The sequence below is a fragment of the Urocitellus parryii genome, chromosome 15 (assembly GCF_045843805.1).
Source record: "Urocitellus parryii isolate mUroPar1 chromosome 15, mUroPar1.hap1, whole genome shotgun sequence".
Taxonomy (NCBI): Eukaryota; Metazoa; Chordata; class Mammalia; order Rodentia; family Sciuridae; genus Urocitellus; species Urocitellus parryii.
Genome location: NC_135545.1, coordinates 42,534,337 through 42,553,804, shown reverse-complemented (window position 1 = coordinate 42,553,804; position 19,468 = coordinate 42,534,337). Strand labels below are relative to the sequence as shown.

Sequence of the window (19,468 nt, the reverse complement as noted above, 5' to 3'; positions counted from 1 at the left end):
AGCCTCAGCGATGGCTAGGCGCTAAGCATTTCAGTGAGACCCTGTCTCTAAATAAAATACAAAATAGAGATGGGGATGTGACTCAGTGGCAAAGTACCCCTGAGTTCAATCCTTGGTAACCCCCCCCCCAAAAAAAAAAAAAAAAAGAGTGGCAGAGCAGCCGCTGCAGGACTCTAACTGGAGCTGAGAAAAGGTGTGCTAGAGAGTGTGGGAACAGGAGAAGGAGAGGGAGGCTACTGCTGTGGGCACTGACTGTAGGCATGGACATGGACTATCAGCCTTGCTGGTTTTAGCCTTCCCATGGGGAACAGGGACAAAACCTAGCTAAGAGGAACTGTGTGTCTGAAGGTTCCCAGGACAGGGCAGAGGAAAGACTGCTGAACTTCTTCTTTGTCCTCCCTTCCTGAGCCCCCAGGAGCTGGGCAGCAGGGAGTAGGATTTCCTGGACTCCTTGACACTGCCCCACATGGCCAGTCCTGTGCACCAACTTCAGTTTTTTGCAGGACATGGGATCTTTTATACCTGTTGTAATGGGATAGTCCTGCTGCCCTTGAGTAGGCATCTAGTAATTGGGGTTGGTTGAATGAAGGTGAGGAATTCAAAACCGTATTGTGTTTTTGAAAGAGGAGTTTGTATTTCTGTATTAACATGTCCACAGGAGCAGTTGTGCTTGCCTTGTGGTCTCAGAGCTCAAGTTCACATTGATTTTTTTTTTAATATTTATTTTTTAGTTCTCGGCGGACACAACATCTTTGTTTGTATGTGGTGCTGAGGATTGAACCCGGGCCGCACGCATGCCAGGCGAGCGCGCTATCGCTTGAGCCACATCCCCAGCCCCCATGATTTTTTTTCTTAAATATTTATTTTTTAGTTTTAGGTGGGCACATATCTTTATTTTTTTATTTTTATGTGATACTCAGGATCAAACCTAGTGCCTCATGCATGCTAGACGAGCACTCTACCACTGAGCCACAACCCCAGCCCCCACATTAATTTTTATCATCAGTTTTTTTTCTTGCCATATTTGTTTTTCGTGATTTATTGAATCTGCATTAAGATGTTCAGTATGTGGGCGATTGTCCATTTGTCCTTCCAAAAAGAAAGTTTTAAAGGAAAGGATGAACACAGCCCTTGGTTTTTCAGTTGCTTTTGCTATTTTTTTTTTTTTAAGTAAAGAAATAGTCTGTGAAATGGGATTTGCTCTGACTGCCTAGTTGTCACAGCCTCTCTGGTACCTTCCCTCTACCATGTGTACTCTCTCCTTATGTTTTATCTTACAAGGAGTGTTGAGTATAGCATCAGAGGGCCATTCCTGCATGTTGCACTGTTGGAATCTGCAGACCCATGGTGTGATTTCCTGAGCTGTTTAGAATGAAATGGCCAGTGGTGGGGAATAGCAGGGTTGAGAAGCGGCAAATGCTGAGTGTGAGTGCCCTCCTCCCCCAGGGATGCAGGTCTGCTCTGAGTTGAAGAGGCAGCCCTTCTTTTCCAGGATCTTTTATTCTTGGCAATCTGGTTCCCAGCAGTGGGCCCTTTGTGCCATTTTCTGCAGGTCACCTGTAGCTAGGTATATGGATTATGCCTAGCACAGAAGGAGGACTGGGAGGTGGGGCTCAGTCCTAACTCTCTGAGGAGTAGTCACTGGATGTCCAGGTATCACTGAGGAGCTACAGGCCAGTATAAGAATTCAGCAGGTATAAGAACTGAAATGTAGGGGATGCATCAAGCCCTCTGGCTGGTTGTAGGAGTGAAGTGCCCTGGGAACTCCTCCTAGAGTCCTGGCAGCCAGCCTGGATTGTTGGTTGGAGACAAGTAACAGGCTGCTGCTTTAGCATTCATTCTAAGTGATGGCAGGCAATGTTCTTTTTTTTTTTTTTTTTTTTAATAGTACACCACAGGTTTTATTAATGGTAAATATCTTATTTTTAAAAGCTTAGCTCTTACTAAGCATTATTTATTTATTTATTTTTTTAAATTTTAATATTTATTTTTTAATTATCAGCGGACACAACATCTTTGTATGTGGTGCTGAGGATCGAACCCGGGCCGCACGCATGCCAGGCGAGCACGCTACCGCTTGAGCCACATCCCAGCCTACATTTTTTAAAAAAATATGTGGAATGCTTCATGCATTTGCGTGTCATTCTTGCACAGAATGATAATCTTCTCTGTATCATTCCAATTTTAGTATATATGCTGCTGAAGCAAGCAAAAGGCAATGTTCTTTTATCCTGAAAGGGGCCAATAGAATGGAAAGGATCACTCTTGATCTTGGGCTAAAGGGTGCCCTGGAGTAGCCCTGTGGGGTGGCCCTTCCAGCATTACAGGGAAACTTGTCAGGGGAATTCCCATTTCCTTGGAGGTCTGTCTTTTTTGGACTGCGCTTTGTTTGAGAACAGCAGCATTGGCATCTCTAAGAAGGCTCCTTGTGTTGCTTCTGGAGAACTGTCACCAGGCAGTTATTTTCTCCATGAAGAGTTTGGAAGGCTGTCCTCTGATACCATCATGGCAATGGGTGAACATAGAATCTTTCAGGCCACTCAGGCACTTTGCTCCTGTTTGGAGCTGCTGGTGACCAAATTGCCCCTGTGTTCTAGGATCTTTCTGTTCTTTCCAGAAAGCATCTTATTTCAACATAACCATGATGACTGTGAGTTTATTGTGTACTTACTATATATCAGGCACTGAGCCCAGCCTAGGGTAAATAGACATGGTCCCTGTCTCTATGAACTTTTCCCAGTGGGGGGACATACATTAGCTGATAACTCTGCAAGGGGCCTTTTGCACTTTGGTCAGTGCCTTGAGAGTGTGCTGGTTTCAGGCCTTCCTGAGGAAGTAACATTCAGGCTGGGATCTGAAGTAGTGGATGATTGGACTGAAGCTCCTAGTAGAGTACCTCCAGAGGATTGCTGACCATTTGTTGCAAGAATGCTTTTATTGTAAAATGGTCTGAAGTAGCCATTTTGATGCTGAGTCTCTGTGATTTTAGGAGCAAGTGGAAGAGCATGAGTCAAATATCTCTTGTCTGAGTCATTCCAAGAAAAGAAATTAAATCAGGAAGTCTGGTCTTGGTCTGCTCAGCTGCTGCTATTGAGAAGCATCTGGTCTTCAGCTTTTCGTTCTGTCTCTTATGAGCCTTTAGAAGAGAAGCTTGTGAGGAAGGAAGGCCCTAGGCTTGGAACTTTTGTTATGGACCTCATTGTTTTGAGTGTGTGAAACCAACCAGAACTAATGCCAGACTGACCTGAAAGCCTGTGCCCCTTTCTCTCTGAAGTATGTGCTTCCAGACTATGGAGGATCATCTTTCTCTCCTTTCCTCCTCTATCCCAAGTTACTCATTTCTCTAGACTTTTTAGGTCTAGGTCCTGATCAACTATGGGAGTTGTGTGAAGTGGGTAGGGAAGTATTGGCAGTAGTACTTGACTTTCCTTGAAGGGACCCAGAGGGCTCTTTTGTGGCTTGTGAGTGGTTGGCTGGACTTGGGCGGGCCCCAAAAAGGGACCCTCCTAGCTGGAGAATTCAACTCAACTGATTCCACTTTATATTTGAGCAGATTACCCTTCCAGAAACCTCAGTTCTTTGCTTAACTTTCAGCAGACAGTGAACCTGCTTGCCCCAAACTGAGGTTATATTCCTACAAAGTCTAGTACTTTGCATGCTCACTATCTTTACTAATATTCACTGTACCCATGATCTCCAAGTAGGCTCCTCATTGTTCCATCCATCCCTCATCCTATGATTCTGCCCCTTCCTCATCTCTCTTGCCATAACTTTTCCACTGGCTGTTTCCATGGCCTCCTGATTGATGTCTATACCTCAAACCTCTGCTCTCTACTCTCTGCACTATTCCTCTTGCCTTCTTTGGGCCTCTGATTCCTCTGCCCTGAGGACACAGTCTCTTGTTCAGCTTCATCTTTATCCACCTCTGCCCTCACTGCACACCATGTGCTGTTGACATTCCCCACTATAACACTTGGCAAATGTTGTTCTTGCTCTGAACAGTGCCCTTCCTCCTAGACCCCTGCTATAACCTTGCCTGTGAGGATCCTTCCTACCTTGCTTTATATGACTCTTTTACATCTACTGAGTTGGTGAGTTCCTTGGGACTTGGACCACATCTATTCATCCCTATCCCCTTACATTTAGCACAGTGCCTGACGTGACACACTTGAGTTTTGGAATGAGGCTGTTCCTGCATTTTGTTGGGCTTTACCTCAACTTGATGGGCTTGTCAGCCGACTGTGGTTCTGGAACCAGTCTTGAGCCAGGTACCATAGGCCTGTAGTCTGCCTTCATTTTGGAACTCAGCCTTATCCCACTGCTCTAACCATTGTGGCACTGATTCTGCGTGGGACTCTGCCACCACCTTCTCCCTGGATGAGGAGTGACCATCCTCTTTTCTGTGTGTCATTGAATCAACAGCTAGCTCACATTTGGTCTTGTGGGGAGATAGAGCTCAAGGGCTGTGAAGCTTCCATGGTCTTCTGATTGATATTCTTAGCTTGTGAATCAGTAAGGCTCAGTGGCTAAGAACATGGACTTTGGAACCTCATTGTATTTGCATCCTAGCAACTCTGCCAGGAGTGGTTACTTAACTTCTTGATGCCTCAGTTTCCCCATTTGTAAAATGGAAGTGTTATTTGTATATAACTCATAGGATATTGAAAATTAATGAGTTAATTCCTATAAAGTGCTTAGAATAGTACCTGACATAAAAGATATGTGTGAATGTTAGCTATTGTTATTAATGGGAAAGATTATTTTTTTCTGCCTGAAGAAGTACATATTCAGTTAAAATGTTTTTTTTTTTTTAATTTAGTTGGTTTTTTTTTTTTTTTTTTTTAGTACTGGGGATTGAATTCAGGGCACTCAACCTCTGAGCCACATCCCTATCCCTATTTTATATTTTATTTAGAAACAGTGTCTCACTTACTTGCTTAGTGCCTGGCTTTTGCAGAGGCTAGCTTTGAACTCTCCATCCTCTCGTCTCAGCCTCCTGAGCTACTGGGATTACAAGCATGTGCCATGTACCTGGCTATTTATTTAGTTTTATTCTTAAAAAAAAAACCAATATTTTATTTGGTACTAGAGATTAAATCCAGGGGTACTGTATCTCTGAGCTATATCCTCAGCCCCATTTATTTGATTTTTTTGTAATACTGGGGATTGAACCTAGTGTTGCTATACCTCTGAGCTTTCATCCCTAGCCTATCTTTTAATTTATTATTATTATTATTAGATACTAGAGATTGAACCCAGGAACATGTAACCCTGAGCCATATTCCTAGCCCTATCTATCTATGTATCTATTTATTTATTTTTGAGACAGAGTCTCACTAAGTTGCCTAGGACCTTGCTTATTTGCTGAGGCTGGCCTTAAACAACTAAGCCTCCCGAGTTGTATTTACGTCCTAGCAACTCTATTACCTATCTCAGTCTCCCGAGTTATTGGGTTTACAGCCATGCTCTACTATGCCTGGCCTTTTTACTTTATTTTAGGGCAGGGCTTCACTGAATTGTCCAGACTGGCCTCGATCTTGCTATCCTCCTGCCTCAGCCTCCCAAGTTGCTGGGATTATAGGCATGTATCACCATATGAAGCTAAAATTCTTTTATGAATACTTGCATATCAGAGTGGAATTAGCTATCATTGAAATCACATTTTCCCTCCCGCACTCATGTTTTCTATATTTGGGTAGACATATAGCAGGAGTGGAATTGTGGAAGAAGATGGTGAAACAATCAGGATGTTGATGTTTCCAGTACTTTCTTGTAGGCTGTACTAGCTCTGCGAGGACATCTCTGCCTCTAGGGAAAGGGCAGGCACTCTGGGGTCTCAATTGGGGCAGATGATAATAGGAGCCTCACCCATGAGGCTATGGTACTCAGACTTTCTTGGGAGCATGTGGTATGTCTTAGCTTGCATTGGCAGAGGTTTCTTTCTTTCTTTTCTTTTTTTTTTTTTTTTGTACCAGGGATTGAACCTAGGGGTACTTTACCACTGAACCATATCCCCAACACTCCCCCTTTTTATTTTATTTTTAATTTTTTGGAAAATATTGGATTTAATAGAAAATATCACATTGTAAACAAGTCCACTGACTATTTAGCTTAACATAGAATGACAGCACAATCATGTATAAAAGCTAAAGGATGAGATGCTGGTGCCAAAGGCAGCACTTAAAGAGAGGCCTGAGGGGCTGGGAATGTGGCTCAGGCGGTAGCGCGCTCGCCTGGCATGCGTGCAGCCCGGGTTCAATCCTCAGCACCACATACCAACAAAGATGTTGTGTCCGATGAGAACTAAAAAATAAATATTAAAAAAATTCTCTCTCTCTCTCTCTCCTCTCTCACTCTCTCTTTAAAAAAAAAAAAAGAGAGAGAGAGAGAGGCCTGAGCCAGAATTTTCCCAGAAATCGGCGGCAGTAGCTTCAAGCAGGCACAAGAACAGGGAGGCTGAGGCAGCAACCACTCCACAAAGGCTTAGGGGCATAAAAGGAGAACAGAAACAAAATATTTGGGAAGGAGAACTGAAGGACAAAGGAACAAAGGGTTTTTGTTTTTCCAAGTTATTTTTTGTGGTGCTGGAAACAGAACCCAGGGCCTCATGTACACTAGGCAAGTGCCACATCCACAGCCCAGGCTTATAATTCTTGATGTTCTGACAACATCAGATCCTAACACACAAACCTGAGAGGGTTAAAGAAGCAGGGTATGTTAAATGGGGCAACAATACTAGAAGTATCTGGTGTGTGGCCTTGGCACTCAACTCTGAGGGAGGCAGGAGAGTATGGCACTTGTGTGTTGTGACTAAACTCAAAACAGAGCTGCTTTCTACCTCATCACCTTGTCTGATCACAACACTAAAGTTGTAGAAGTGTCTGTTGCCCCCGTGTGTCTCCTCCTTACTGATGAGTATGTAAAAGAGACCTCTGACAAAAACACAGGGCTCTAGAGGACAAAGGTTTCTACCTCTCTCCTTTTGGATTCCCAAAGGGAGAGAAATTTGTCATGGATGGACCCCTGGAGGCTTTGGACTTAATAGCAAAAGCTACCTCTTTAGCCCCAGCCACCCAAATCCTCCTCCAAGGAGTCCTCCCAGTTCATGGAAAAGCCATCTTGAGAGTAGAAAAACAACTTGGGGAAAGAAAGTAAGGAACAGTTTTCTTTCTGTGGTACTTGTGGTACCAGAGAAGCTGTGTCATTTAGATATCAAGATATCAAGTTTACACCTTAACCTGAAGCAGCAGTTCTCACATTAAGTTCTCCTCCTCCTGCTCAAGAGGAGGTCTCAAGACTTCAAAGAGATTGAGTCCAAAATATACAAGCCCCTAATTCCCACCCATTTGAGAATAAGTGCACATAAGGATAGAAATTCCTCACAGGAGTGTGTTGTACTTGTGAACAGTGGCTATGGCAGAACAGAAAGCCAAGAAGCCCTAACATGGGTGTGGTGAACATCAAAATGATGGAGAACACTGTTCAGAGATTATTTTTGATTAAGTTACGTATCATTCGACAGCTGAACTCCATGACAAGGCTTCTAGCCTCAGAACCAAGAAGAGTAAATTCACCTACTTACTGCAGTAACCATACTGGACTAAAGAAAAACAATTCTGTTCTCCTAAAGAAAATTTCCTATGAGGTACTGATAGTAGGTCCCAGCATGGGCTAATACTGTATAGTTTCTTAGGAGACTGGCTTTTCTCAATTTCTTTCTCTTTGATATTGTACAGGGGGTCCACCAACTTGTTATGAATAAGATTAAACCTTTGAAATACTTGGCAGTCTTCACTTTCACCTCCAAGGTGGCATCTTCATCACATACGAACACAGTACAGGGATGCTGCTGGAAGGCAGACACGTCCACATATGGTTCACTGGAAGGCAGACACGGTCCACATATGGTTCAGCAAAAGTGTTGTGAGCGCCTGTGATGAGGATCATCACCTCTCTAGCATGCATGACAGTGCCCACACCCACTGTCAGGGCCATGGTGGGCATCTTGGCAAGATCACCATCAAAGAATCTAGCATTGGGCTGGGGTTGTGGCTCAGTGCTAGAGTGCCTGCCTAGCATGTGCAAGGCCCTGGGTTCAATCCTCAGCACCACTTAAAAATAAATAAATAAAGGTAATGTGTCCAACTCCAACTAAAAAATAAAAGAAAGAAAGAAAGAAAGAACCTAGCATTGGCTAGAATGGTGTCCATGGCCAATGTCTTTACATGAGTCCTGGACACTAGGCTGGATCCTGGCTCATTGAAGCCAATATGTCCATCAGGGCCGATCCCTCCAACAAATAGCTCAATCCTGCCTGCAGCCTTGATCTCCTGCCTGTAGCCTTGATCTTCAGCCTGCAGGTCAACTGCATTCCCATCCAGAATGTGGGTGTTCTCTGGATGGATATCAATGTGCTTGAAGAACTTGTTCCACATAAAGGAGTGGTAACTCTCTGGGTAGTCCCAAGGAAGGCCCACATACTTGTCCATGTTGAATGTCTTCACATATTTAAAGGAAATATGTGAATTTTTTTTTTTTAAGTTACTGAGGATTGAACTCAGGGGCACTTGACCACTGAGCCACATCCCCAGCCCTATTTTGTATTTTATTAGAGACATGATCTCCCTGAGTTGCTTTAGCACCTCGCTAAATAGCTGAGGCTGACTTTGAACTCGTGATCCTCCTGCCTCTGCCTCCTGAGCTGCTAGGATTATAGGTGTGGGCCACCACGGTTGGCAGGTCTCCATTCTTATAGCACTCAATCAGTTTCCTTTTTAAAAAAAAAAAAATATTTATTTTTCAGGTGTAGATGGACACAATGCATTTATTTTATTTATTTGTTTTTATGTGGTGCTGAGGATCGAACCCAGGGTCTCACATGTGCAGAGTGCTCTACCTGCTGAGTGCCCTCAATCAGTTTCTTATAGCAGCCAAGCAGGGTGCTCCCAGTCGGGAGAACCATGGTGAAGTACTTGTTTGGTCCTGGGTTGAACTGGATGATGTGGTTCCTGATATATTTGGCCGCCCACTCACTGGCCTGTGAATAGTGTTCCAGGATGATGAGCTTCATCTTGTCACGGATGCCTCCCAATGCCTCCTGCCTCCCGTGGCTGCAGAGGCGAGTCTGCTGGCTGCTGGGCCTTGCGCTGGTCCCCTCCCCCTTTAAAAAAAACAAAACCAAAACACTTTTTTAGTTATACATGGTCACAATATCTTTATTTTGTTTATTATTTATTTTTATGTGGTACTGAGAATCAAATCCAGTGCCTCACATGTGTGAGGCAGACGCTCTGCCACTAAGCCACAACCCCAGACCTCCTTAGCTCTTTTTAAATATTTTATTTAGAGACAGGTTCTCACTGAGTTGCTTAGGGCCTTGCTAAGTTGCTGAGGCTGGTTTTGAACTTGTGATCCTTCTGCCTCAGCCTCCCGAGCCGCTGTGATTATAGGTATGCTCCATCAGGCCCAGCCCAGCAGAGGTTTCTGTTGAAAGATGTAGAAGTTTGGAGGTTTATCTTTTCAAGGTGTTCTTTGGCCTCCTTAAGTGTGAAACTAAGGAACAGGTTTGGCCCCAAAATTAGAATACCGGAACCTGTGACTAAATGACTCGGAAGCAGGGCAAGTTGATACACAGGGTGAGTGTACCTGTGGCCCCACCCTCACCTTGGGAAGCTGGCAGGGAAGGCCAGGTGCTGGGATATCTAGGTTGGGGAAACAGGGAGAGAAAGGCCAGATTGTACACAGAGAATGGGGTTTGGACTTCTCCCAAGTTCAAGTGATTTTGAGGATGGAAGGAAGGTCAAATCTTGCTTCTATGTCATGTGCCACTGACAGAGCCAGGGAGACGGGCTGTGTTGACAGGAGGGCAGTCTGCATCAAAGCTGGGTAACTGGTGTCATCCTCCTTGCCTTTTCTCTGGCAAGGCAGCTGTTCTTGTGGTGTGGCACATATTACCTTAATTACTACAGCCCCTCAAAGGAGAGCACAGGTCCACTGAGCCTCACTTTCCTTGATTGTAACTGTCTGCAGAGGAGTAACTAGAAGAACCACAGCTGGGGTATGAGAGTGCAAGGCATATTTCCTGAATCAGGTGGTGTCTGGCAGCTAGGACCTGGTCTAGGGAGGAAGGGAGAGAAGAAGGGAGGGGCATGGGTTTGGGGGCTTTCTGCTTTCCTTCCACAGGATGGTCAAATCAGCTCTTCCCTCTCCTAAAGCCCATCTTACCAAGCCCTTTCTGATTGGCCTGTCAGGAAAATAGGCCCACTTGGCACCTGCTTCTACTAGGTGGGCCACATTCTGCATAGAGCTGATATTTTACATCTGCACATGCCATGGGAGAGATAGCAGAGATCTAGGCAGAATACAGGGCCATGCCAGGTTCAAGAGAGAGCGGAGGCTAGCACCTGCTGGTGTGTCAAGCACTGACAGTAAACAACAGGGTGTTCAATATTTCCCTCTCTATTCTCTTATGAGTGCATCATGTTCCGTGAAAGGTGTCTGCCTGGAGCAAATACCAGTATCAGGTGGCTTTCTGTAGCAGATATCTGAGACTACTGGCATGTAGACCCAGCTACACCCTTTGGCTGCCCTTAGGCTTCTCTGGCCATCAGGAATGACACATATGATCTGTGGAAGGCACCTTTCTACATAGGTTCAAGCTGTATCATCCTTTGCCCTGTCCATGGCTTCTGACACCCGAGCTCTGTCTCAGTAGGCGGCCTGGAAGCTTGTGGGAAGGTGTGCCACACCTGGTGTCAACCCCTGTTGTCATTAGCTACCTGCAGAGGCAGCCTTTTTATCCTGCCCTCTTTACAGTGATTTCCATTGCCGATGCACCCTCCTGCCTGTAGCTGTTAGAGGCATAGCTTTGGGGTTACCTTGATCCTGTTCCTTGGCCTAAGAGTCTAGAAGCTCAGGGTAACAACCATGGGAGTTGTATGACAAAGCTGTTCTCTGCTATACCATGGCATTTGCTGAAAGAGAAAAATCTCTTCTGTTTGTCCATTATGTATTGTCAAGCTGTTCCAGGGAGTGGGCCTGTCAGATTTTTAAAGACATTTAAGGTTATGGGGCAAGCATATGTCCTGCTGATTTCTGAAGAGGGGTGGCTCATGGAATAGCCCTACCATAATGTCTTCCATGCCATGTGGGCTCTCTGCATCACAGCTCTAGCCTCAGAAAGCCTTTTGGTTAACCAGCCCACACCTTCTCCTCCATAGCTGGCCTCGAGAGTGACATTGAGAGCCACTGGGCATGGACCTTGAGCTCTGAGTGCTCCCAGGGCCAGTGGCCTCCCTAGGATACTGGGGACAAGCAAGAGCAGAGCCAGCTTGGGGCTATAGCTGATGGCCTATTCAGGCTGTTCATAAATTACATATAAGAGGTTGTGAGGGGAATGGGAAAATAAACAAGGAGAGAAATGAATTACAGTAGATGGGGTATAGAGAGAAGATGTGAGGGAAGGGGAGGGGGGATAGTAGGAGATAGGAAAAGTAGTAGAATACAACAATTGCTAATAGGGCATTATGTAAAATTGTGGATGTGTAACCGACGTGATTCTGCAATCTGTATTTGGGGTAAAAATTGGGAGTTCATAACCCACTTCAATCTAATGTATGAAATATGATATGTCAAGACTTTGTAATGTTGTGAACAACCAATAAAAAAAAGAAAAAGAAAGAAAATAAATAAACAAAAAAAAAAAAAAAAGAGAGAGAGAGAGGTGGGTAGTGATCAGCTTCACCCCTGCCTGCTCCCTCAGGGCAGAAGGGAGCAGGAAGTACTACAAGCGCCCAGGTGTGATCAGTGAGCTGGTCTTCAAGATGGTGAGGGAAGACTGGGGGCTTAGCTTAGTGATAGAGAGCTTACAAGCATGTTTAAGACCCTGGATTCAATCTCCAGTACCTCAAAAACAAAATGAGATAGTAAGAGAAGGGAAGTCTTGCCAGCAAGTATCTCCATGGGCTTGAGCCCCACATACATTCTCATTAATCCTGCTGACTCTGAAAGAAGAGTTCAGAGGAAGGAAACTAGAAGCTAAGTAGCAGAATTGGGATTCAAAAAAAGGTTGAGGTGGGAGGATCACTTGAGCCCACAAGTTCAAGACCAGCCTAGACAACAAAGTGAAACCCTATTTCAAACAAATTCAAGTCTCCTGGCCCCAGTGTCCATGATGATGGATGCGCTTGTTGGGGAGGTGAATGGTTTGTTAGCTATTGCTCAGACTAGGTTTGTGTGTGAGGCATGGGCTGGCCCACTTTGTGCTGGTCAGTCTTGAATCAGATCTTATGGTCAGCTCCACTCTAGCCCCCTTCCAAGGTTCTGGGCTAATGTACACATGGTTTGGTGTAGCAATAGAGTCCTCTCCTTTCCTTACCACCCTGGGACTGAGACCTTTGATGTGTTGTGGCAGATGGCAGTGGCATGGATGGATTCCTGGAGCAGTCATGCTGTAGTCCTTGGTTGCCCCATGAGGAGTTTCCCACCTCTAGAGATGGTGTCTGGAAATGCCAAGGTGATGAGCCATTTCCTCAGCCACCCCTGCTCTTTGTTGGGTCTTCATGATTGAGTGATGATGCAGAGGAAGTTGGTGCTGCCAGAACTTCTGAACTGGGCAGTTGGGGCCTTCTGCGTTGGCCCAAATGTGGCTTGGCTTCTCCTTGTGTTACTAGCATATAATTGGTTTATGGCATAGCAGGGGCTGGGCTTTTCTGTGTGTGCACCAGGCTGGCTGCCCATCAATTCTCTTTGGGAGTGACACAGTCTTTTCTCTCTAAGTCTCTTTGGAGATGGACGAATGGTGAGTTGGGTGGCACACTCTGTGAGAGCATTCTCTGTCATATAGCCCAGCCATCCTTCTAAGCCAGAGCCGGTTGGACATGACTCCTTGTAGGGCCTAACCCAGGCAGTGGTGCTTGCTGGTTCTTTTACAGTCCTCATGTCCTGTTGCCCTCTAGGACAACCATCTCTGGTCTTACAGTGAGAGTGAGAACCCTCACTTCCAAGCACATCATCAAGGGGTGGGTGTCCCATTCCAAAACAGAGGGTAGTGGGACTGGAAGGGAGGCACACTCAGGCATAGCTACTGGCTCCCATATTCGGAAGGGGACCATAGACTCTTCTCAAGCTGCTAAGGATATTTGCATGCCCTGCCCTGTTTCATAGATATAGAAACTGAGAGATCTGGAAACTTGTTGGGAGTAGAGATAAGTCTGCAATCTGACTGCAGACCTTTTTCCTGGCCCCAGAAGTGACTTCACTTTTAGTCTCTATAAGTGGGAGCATGTAGGGAGACAGTTTTGTTGTTCTGGTCTTTTCTCCCTCCCTCCCTTCCTTCCTTCCTTCCTTCTGCTAGGGATTGAATTCAGAGTTGCTGTACCACTGACCCATATTCCCAGTATCCCCAGCCCTTTTTATTTTTTATTTTGAGACAGGGTCTCTTTGAGTTGCTAAGGCTGGCCTCAAACTTGCAATTCTCCTGCCTCAGCCTCGAAAGCTGTTGGGATTACAGGCATGTACCACCTCGCCCACCTTTGTTTTTCTTTAATTAAGATGAAATATGACTACCAACAAAACTCAGTTGAACCCTGTGTTGCCCAACATGGTTTGTTGCATTGTGGTCTGACCCTTTGACAATCTGGTATCCAGACTTCCTGCAGCCTTTGACCACATTGCCCTCTTTAACAGATATGAGCACCACGTGAGCCAGGTGTTATGCAAGGTAATCAGAAAGATGCATGGATGTGATCCCTTTAGTCAGAGTATGTTGACTGCATGAAGGAAGAGAAACCCATCTCTGACCAGTACAGTTCCCAGGCCTCAGGAAGGGTAAACAGGTGTCAGATCTTGGGGACCCAAATGCTGTCCATGACTTCCTCTCTTCTGTCTCTTGCCTCCTCTGCTTTGTGCTTATAGCTTTAGTATCTTGAACTGGGTTTTTTGGGGTACTGGGGATTGAACTCAGAGGCACTTAGCTACCAAGTCACATCCTAGTCCTTTTTTTATGTTTTATTTTGAGACAGGGTCTTGCTGAGTTGTTTAGGGCCTTCCTAAGTTGCTAAGGCTGGCTTTGAACTTGTGATTCTCCTGCCTCAGCCTCCTACACGCTGGGATTATAGGCGTGCACCACCATGCCCCACTTGAACTGGCTTTCAACTGGGATAATGGCAGAAAGGAACTTTGAAACCCCCTCTCTTCCAGGCTTCCTTAGGAAAGTTCCACGAAGATTTCTGATTGTTCCAGTTTGGGTCATGTGGCCCTGGGGGTGGATCTACTGTGTTTAGCAGTCCCCACTGGAATCACAGGGTTGGCACAGGGAAAGGGCTATCCCCTAAAAGATGGGGAATGGGACACACAGATCCTGGTTTATCCCCCTATCATGCTTTGATCTTGAAGGCTGGGTAAAGGGGACCAGGAGTACTGTGCCCAAATGCTTTTCAAGGTGAAAGAACCCTGTCATGCATACATAGAGAATAGTTTGGGTGAAGTCAGCTCCTGGGATCCTGAATTCTTGTAATTTTTCTGATGGAACCCAGTTTTGAGAAGCTCACTTTATTCTGTCAGAGCAGCTTCTTTTCCCTGCCCCACATTAAAGTAGCTTACCTGGAGGGCTTTCAGAATTGCCAATACTCTACACTCTCCCACTTCCTGAGAAGGCATGTGGCTCACTGAGCATCAGTGCCGTCTGAGAGGGACAGTTCTGTGATAAGAACCAAACTGCAGAGGTCCTTCAGGCATCCAGGGCTCCAGGGGGGCTTTCTTTCTTTTGACTGGAATTGAGCCCAGTGTTGTTGCTTTGCCATTGAGTTAACATCCCTAGTCGTCTCATCTATATCTATATCTATATATCTATCTATCTATACACACACACACACACACACACACATATGTGTGTATATGTATGTGTATATATATGTGTGTATATATATACGTGTGTATGTGTGTATATATATATATATATATATATATATATTTATTTAGGGAAGAGCATTTAACTTTTATTAATATTTTCATGCATTGTGATTTCCAGAAAACACATTAGACGCAGGGGCTTTTTATGTTTTAAAGCAGTAAGGGCTTGAAAACCAAGTTAGGGGAGGCCATGCAGACTGACTAGAGCAGAATGGAGTTCCTGCCAACAGGTGCCATGACAAACTTGGAATGTTCCATTAAAAAAAAACCAACAAAAAAAAACAAATAGGAGATTCACAGCATCTATTATAGAAGGTGTGCCTTTTACCAGAGCCAGCATGGAAGGGTCCTGTGTTAGCTCTGTGGGATTCTAAAGAGAAAGCCAAATTAGACCTTTAAAGTAATTTTTAGGTAATTTTTATTTTCAACTAGCTTGGAGTAGGAAGAATGGAAACATATGGATGAAGTCATGAAAGATGAGAACTAGTTATTAAGATTTGTTGAGCCCATTCAGTGGCATTCAACTGTAATCCCATAACTCAGGCTGAGGCAGGAACATAGCAATTTCTAGGTCAGCCTCAGCAGCTTAAGGAGACCTGTTTCAAAATAAAAAGACTTCCAGGCTGCATTTCTCACAGGGCACCTTTTTATTTTTTATAATCTAAAAACCTAAATTGCTGAGGCTTTTACCAAATTGCTGAGGCTGGCCTTGAATTTGTAATCCTCCTGCTTTAGCCTCCCGAGTCATGCCCTGCTAGGGTTTCTAACAGGCAAGCGTGCCTCTGTGAGGATGGTAAGCTGAGACTGACAACAGGCCTGTTACAGAATGAAGACTGATTTCTTAAAAATGGCATTGGTTGTACCAGCTCCTCTCCACACTATAACTTCCAAGGCCTGAGGATAGTGTTTGGAGGGTTGGAGGACTGAATCCATTTAGGCAACAGCATATCCTTTAACATCTCCTCAGTTCTTTGGTTCTTCTAGCATGTGTCTGTTCTGTCCTTTTCAGTCCTTGGCTAGCCTAATTTTTTCTCCTAAAGAAAAGACAGAAAGCCTTTGTATTAGGACAGTACAGTAGGAAAATCCTCCAGTGACTTCACTCGGAGTCACTTGCATAACAGATGTGACACACAGGATCATCCTTGTGTGGAGTTTTCTGTCCATACCACTGCTTGTCTAGTGAGCATTCCCCATCACACTGTCTGCATCAGGTACAGAGCCATGAAGTGCCTGGTCCTGCCATCATCTTTCCTGCCTTGTAATAGCCACCCACCTATTCAATGTCCAAGACAACGACTTAAGCCTGAGATTTCTAAACGGCCTGCCGTTTCTGCCCGTCTTCTCTGACTTTTAGTAAATGGTGCTGCCGTCTAACCACTTGCAAGGGAAAAGACCCTGGGCACTACCTTTGTTTTCTGTCGTACCATCAGCACCTATACCCCTCCAGTCCTACCCGTTCTGCTCCAGCCTTCAGACTTTTCTGTCCCACAGATGGGCTGAACTTGCTCCCTTGACTCCAGAGTTTCTTCCTTCTGACATTTTTGTCAAGTGGACCTCTGTTCAGGGGTCACCCTCTCAGCAAGAATCAGCCTGACCACCTCTCCCATCTGTTTTGTCCCCACTCCCATCTCTAGCCCTTCATCTGGCTTTGTTTTCTTCAGAGCACATTTTATCTACAGATGTTTCTGTCTGCCAGTTTGTTTACTTATGTGTTATCTGTTTTCTCCTTTCATGATCTACACCTCTACTTGAAAACTCCAGGAGTAAGCCTTTGTTAATAATTTGGTGGCCAGGGGATGATGCTTATCTTCTCCAAAGGAGGAGAATGTCTCACCATAACTATAAACAATGCTGCAGCAGCAGCCATTATTACTGGGAAGTGTATAGCATTTCATATCCTTCCTTTTGCACACACGTTCGTATGTTAAGGTACACACCTTATATACACACACAGGCTCTTAATTGTGTTTGGAAAAAATACTGGCATAAGATGATGTCTTCAGTCAAAAATACATTATGACTCTGTGTTATTCTTGAAAAGCTTCTAACTGCTTAGCACTTGAAAGAGCAGGAAACAGAAATGAGGTGTTGCTTCACAACACTGATAATTTCAGATGCTCAGTAGCTTCTTTTGTGACCACAGGGTACTTTATTTGTTTCTTATTGCTGCTGTAAGTGGCTTAAAGTAATCATCTTACAACTCTGAATAACAGAAATTCTAAAATAGATGTGTGGGCAGGACTGTATTCTTTTTGGAAAAAATTCTTTTCCTTGTTTTTTTTTTTTCCCCCTTTGTGATGCTAAGGTTGAACCCCGGGCTCACACATGCCAGATGAATGCTTTACCACTGAGCCATATCCCCAACCCCTTTTCTAACTCTAGAGGCCACTGGCATTCCTTAACTCATAGGCCTTCTTCCATCTTCAAAGCTAGCAATGCAGTGTCTTTTATTTTATAATTATGATTGTATTGGTGAATCCAGATAATTCAGGATAAAATCTCCCCATTTCAAGAGCTTATAACTTCTGTAAAATCCTTTTTACCAAGGAAGATAACAGTCATGGGCCACCACAGTGAAGTGATGGCAAATCCTGAATTGACTCTCAATAAATATTTTATGGTGTTCTTCAGTATTTTGAATTTAAAATCCATAATTATAGCCAGAGCTTTTAGGCAGTAAAAATTCTATGCTAGTTTTGTCAAAATAATGATGTAGTTTAATTTTGAAGAAAAGTATTCAAAATATTTATATTTTTCATTTCAAGTCTTTGAACTTTTAGGCATCTGTCATTTGGGTAGTATGTTTTATTTTGTTTTGTTTTGATAATGGCTTTTGAGCTCTCCTATACACTGAGACAAAAATATATTTCAGATATCCTTGAGTCACTAAGTAGGAAATGATTCTTCCTGATGGTTTAAGTAGCTTTGATCAATCAAACAGCAAGATTATTGTTAGGTTTTCTAGTGTATCTACTGCTTCAGCCTGAGAATATGAAAAAAGAAAACCCCGGTTTGTGTCTTGTACTTACTAAACAGTAAAATCTGCATAAAAGATCTCACACACAGTATCATCCTTATGTGATTAAAAAGGTGGACTGGTGGCTGAGACTGGGAACCAGTGGCAAATGGACACACAGATGTGTGTGTACACATAATCATACCACCTCTCAGACTCCTGACATGTTGGGCCCTGGAGGGAGTGGTCATGAGGTTGTGTGGCCCTTGTCCTAAGGAGTTCATGGTCTTAGGTAGAAAGGGCAGACAGCCCAAGGAACATTTGATTGGAGAGACCCAGCAGGAACCAAGCAGTGGACCAGAGATATAGACTATGTACTAGAGGAGGACCAAAGAATGTTATCGAAAATCTCAAGAGACAGGCATTGGATTGGGTCATTATACATTGGCATGAGGGGAGGATTCAGTGGACATCACCATGGGCTTAGGTCTGATAAGACCCATAGGAATAGAAAGCAGCCCTTCTGAAAGACTTTGGCAGAAGAATCAAGATGGGCAGTGGCCACATAAGCAGTGAACTTGGCTTTGGGAAAGGTTCTGGTGGTGATGTAGCACCCAGGAGGGTCCTACCTATCTTCTGACATTTTAGACCCCTGGCTATACAGAGAAAGCCAAGTACACAGAGTTAAGCCATGCTCTTCTAATAGGTGGCCTCATTGTGTTCAGTCACTATGTGGTGTGTGGAAGTCCCCATGCTTAGGGGGAGGACTTCTATGGCTCACATGGCCCATAGGTGGGATCCTGAGTCAGGGAAAGCTGGTGGGCATGCTTGGGGCCACCAAGCAGTCTAAGCCAGACTTGGAGGGATGATTGTCACCTTGCTCCTTACTGCTCTCCAGTTGACCACCCTTTGTCTGTAGCCTTCCACAGGTGAGGGGAATAGCATTGCTGTCAGGAGCCTTCGGGCTTCCAAATTTCTGTCTAGGGAATGCGTATCGGTTTGCCCAGAGGTGAAATGATCTGTGTATCCATCAGCATTAGAAAAGCCTCCTCACTCCTGGGCCTGGTGAGGTTAGGAGTTGGGTTGATGCTCTGAGCAGTACCTTTTTCCCTGAACCAGGTAGTTCCAGTGTCTTGGGGAATTGATACAGGTCTTGGTCTTTCTAAAGCTAGTCCCTAGTATTTCTTATGCTAGTTTCCTGTGATGCAGGGGAAGAGGTGGTGAGGGCACAGCAGGCTCTGGGCCCCCACACCTGTCACCCAGACCCATTTAGCTTCACGCTGCTTCCTCTGTGTACTCTAGAGAGAATCTTTGTTTAACCAAAACCTGACTGAAAAGACATGAAAGTTCAGGGTACTCAGGGCTTGGGTTGGGTATTGTGACCATGAGGGGCTATTTGCCATCAAGCTCATCAGTCCACATGCAGGCAGTTTGGGCTCTAGGGCCTGCTCTGCTCCTCTTCTGTAGTCATACCCCAGTTCCTTTGTCAGCCTGCAGCCCATCATCCATCCCTTCTCAACATTGTGCCTCTGCTTACAGCCTGCCTATACCCCTTGCCTTACCTGCGTGCCCAGATGGACTAACTGCTGAGCCCCACCCTTC

General features: G+C 44.7%; 1 protein-coding gene and 2 pseudogenes across 3 annotated transcripts in view; 1 reads left to right on the top strand and 2 right to left on the bottom strand.

The window, feature by feature from the left end:
* Ranbp10 (RAN binding protein 10) overlaps positions 1-19,468 on the top strand; it is a 68,735-nt gene that overhangs the window by 27,939 nt on the left and 21,328 nt on the right. The gene's annotated exons all lie outside the window — the stretch shown is intronic.
* LOC113200053 (U6 spliceosomal RNA) lies at positions 2,110-2,208 on the bottom strand (annotated as a pseudogene).
* Positions 7,380-9,070, bottom strand: LOC113200004 (glucosamine-6-phosphate deaminase 1-like; annotated as a pseudogene).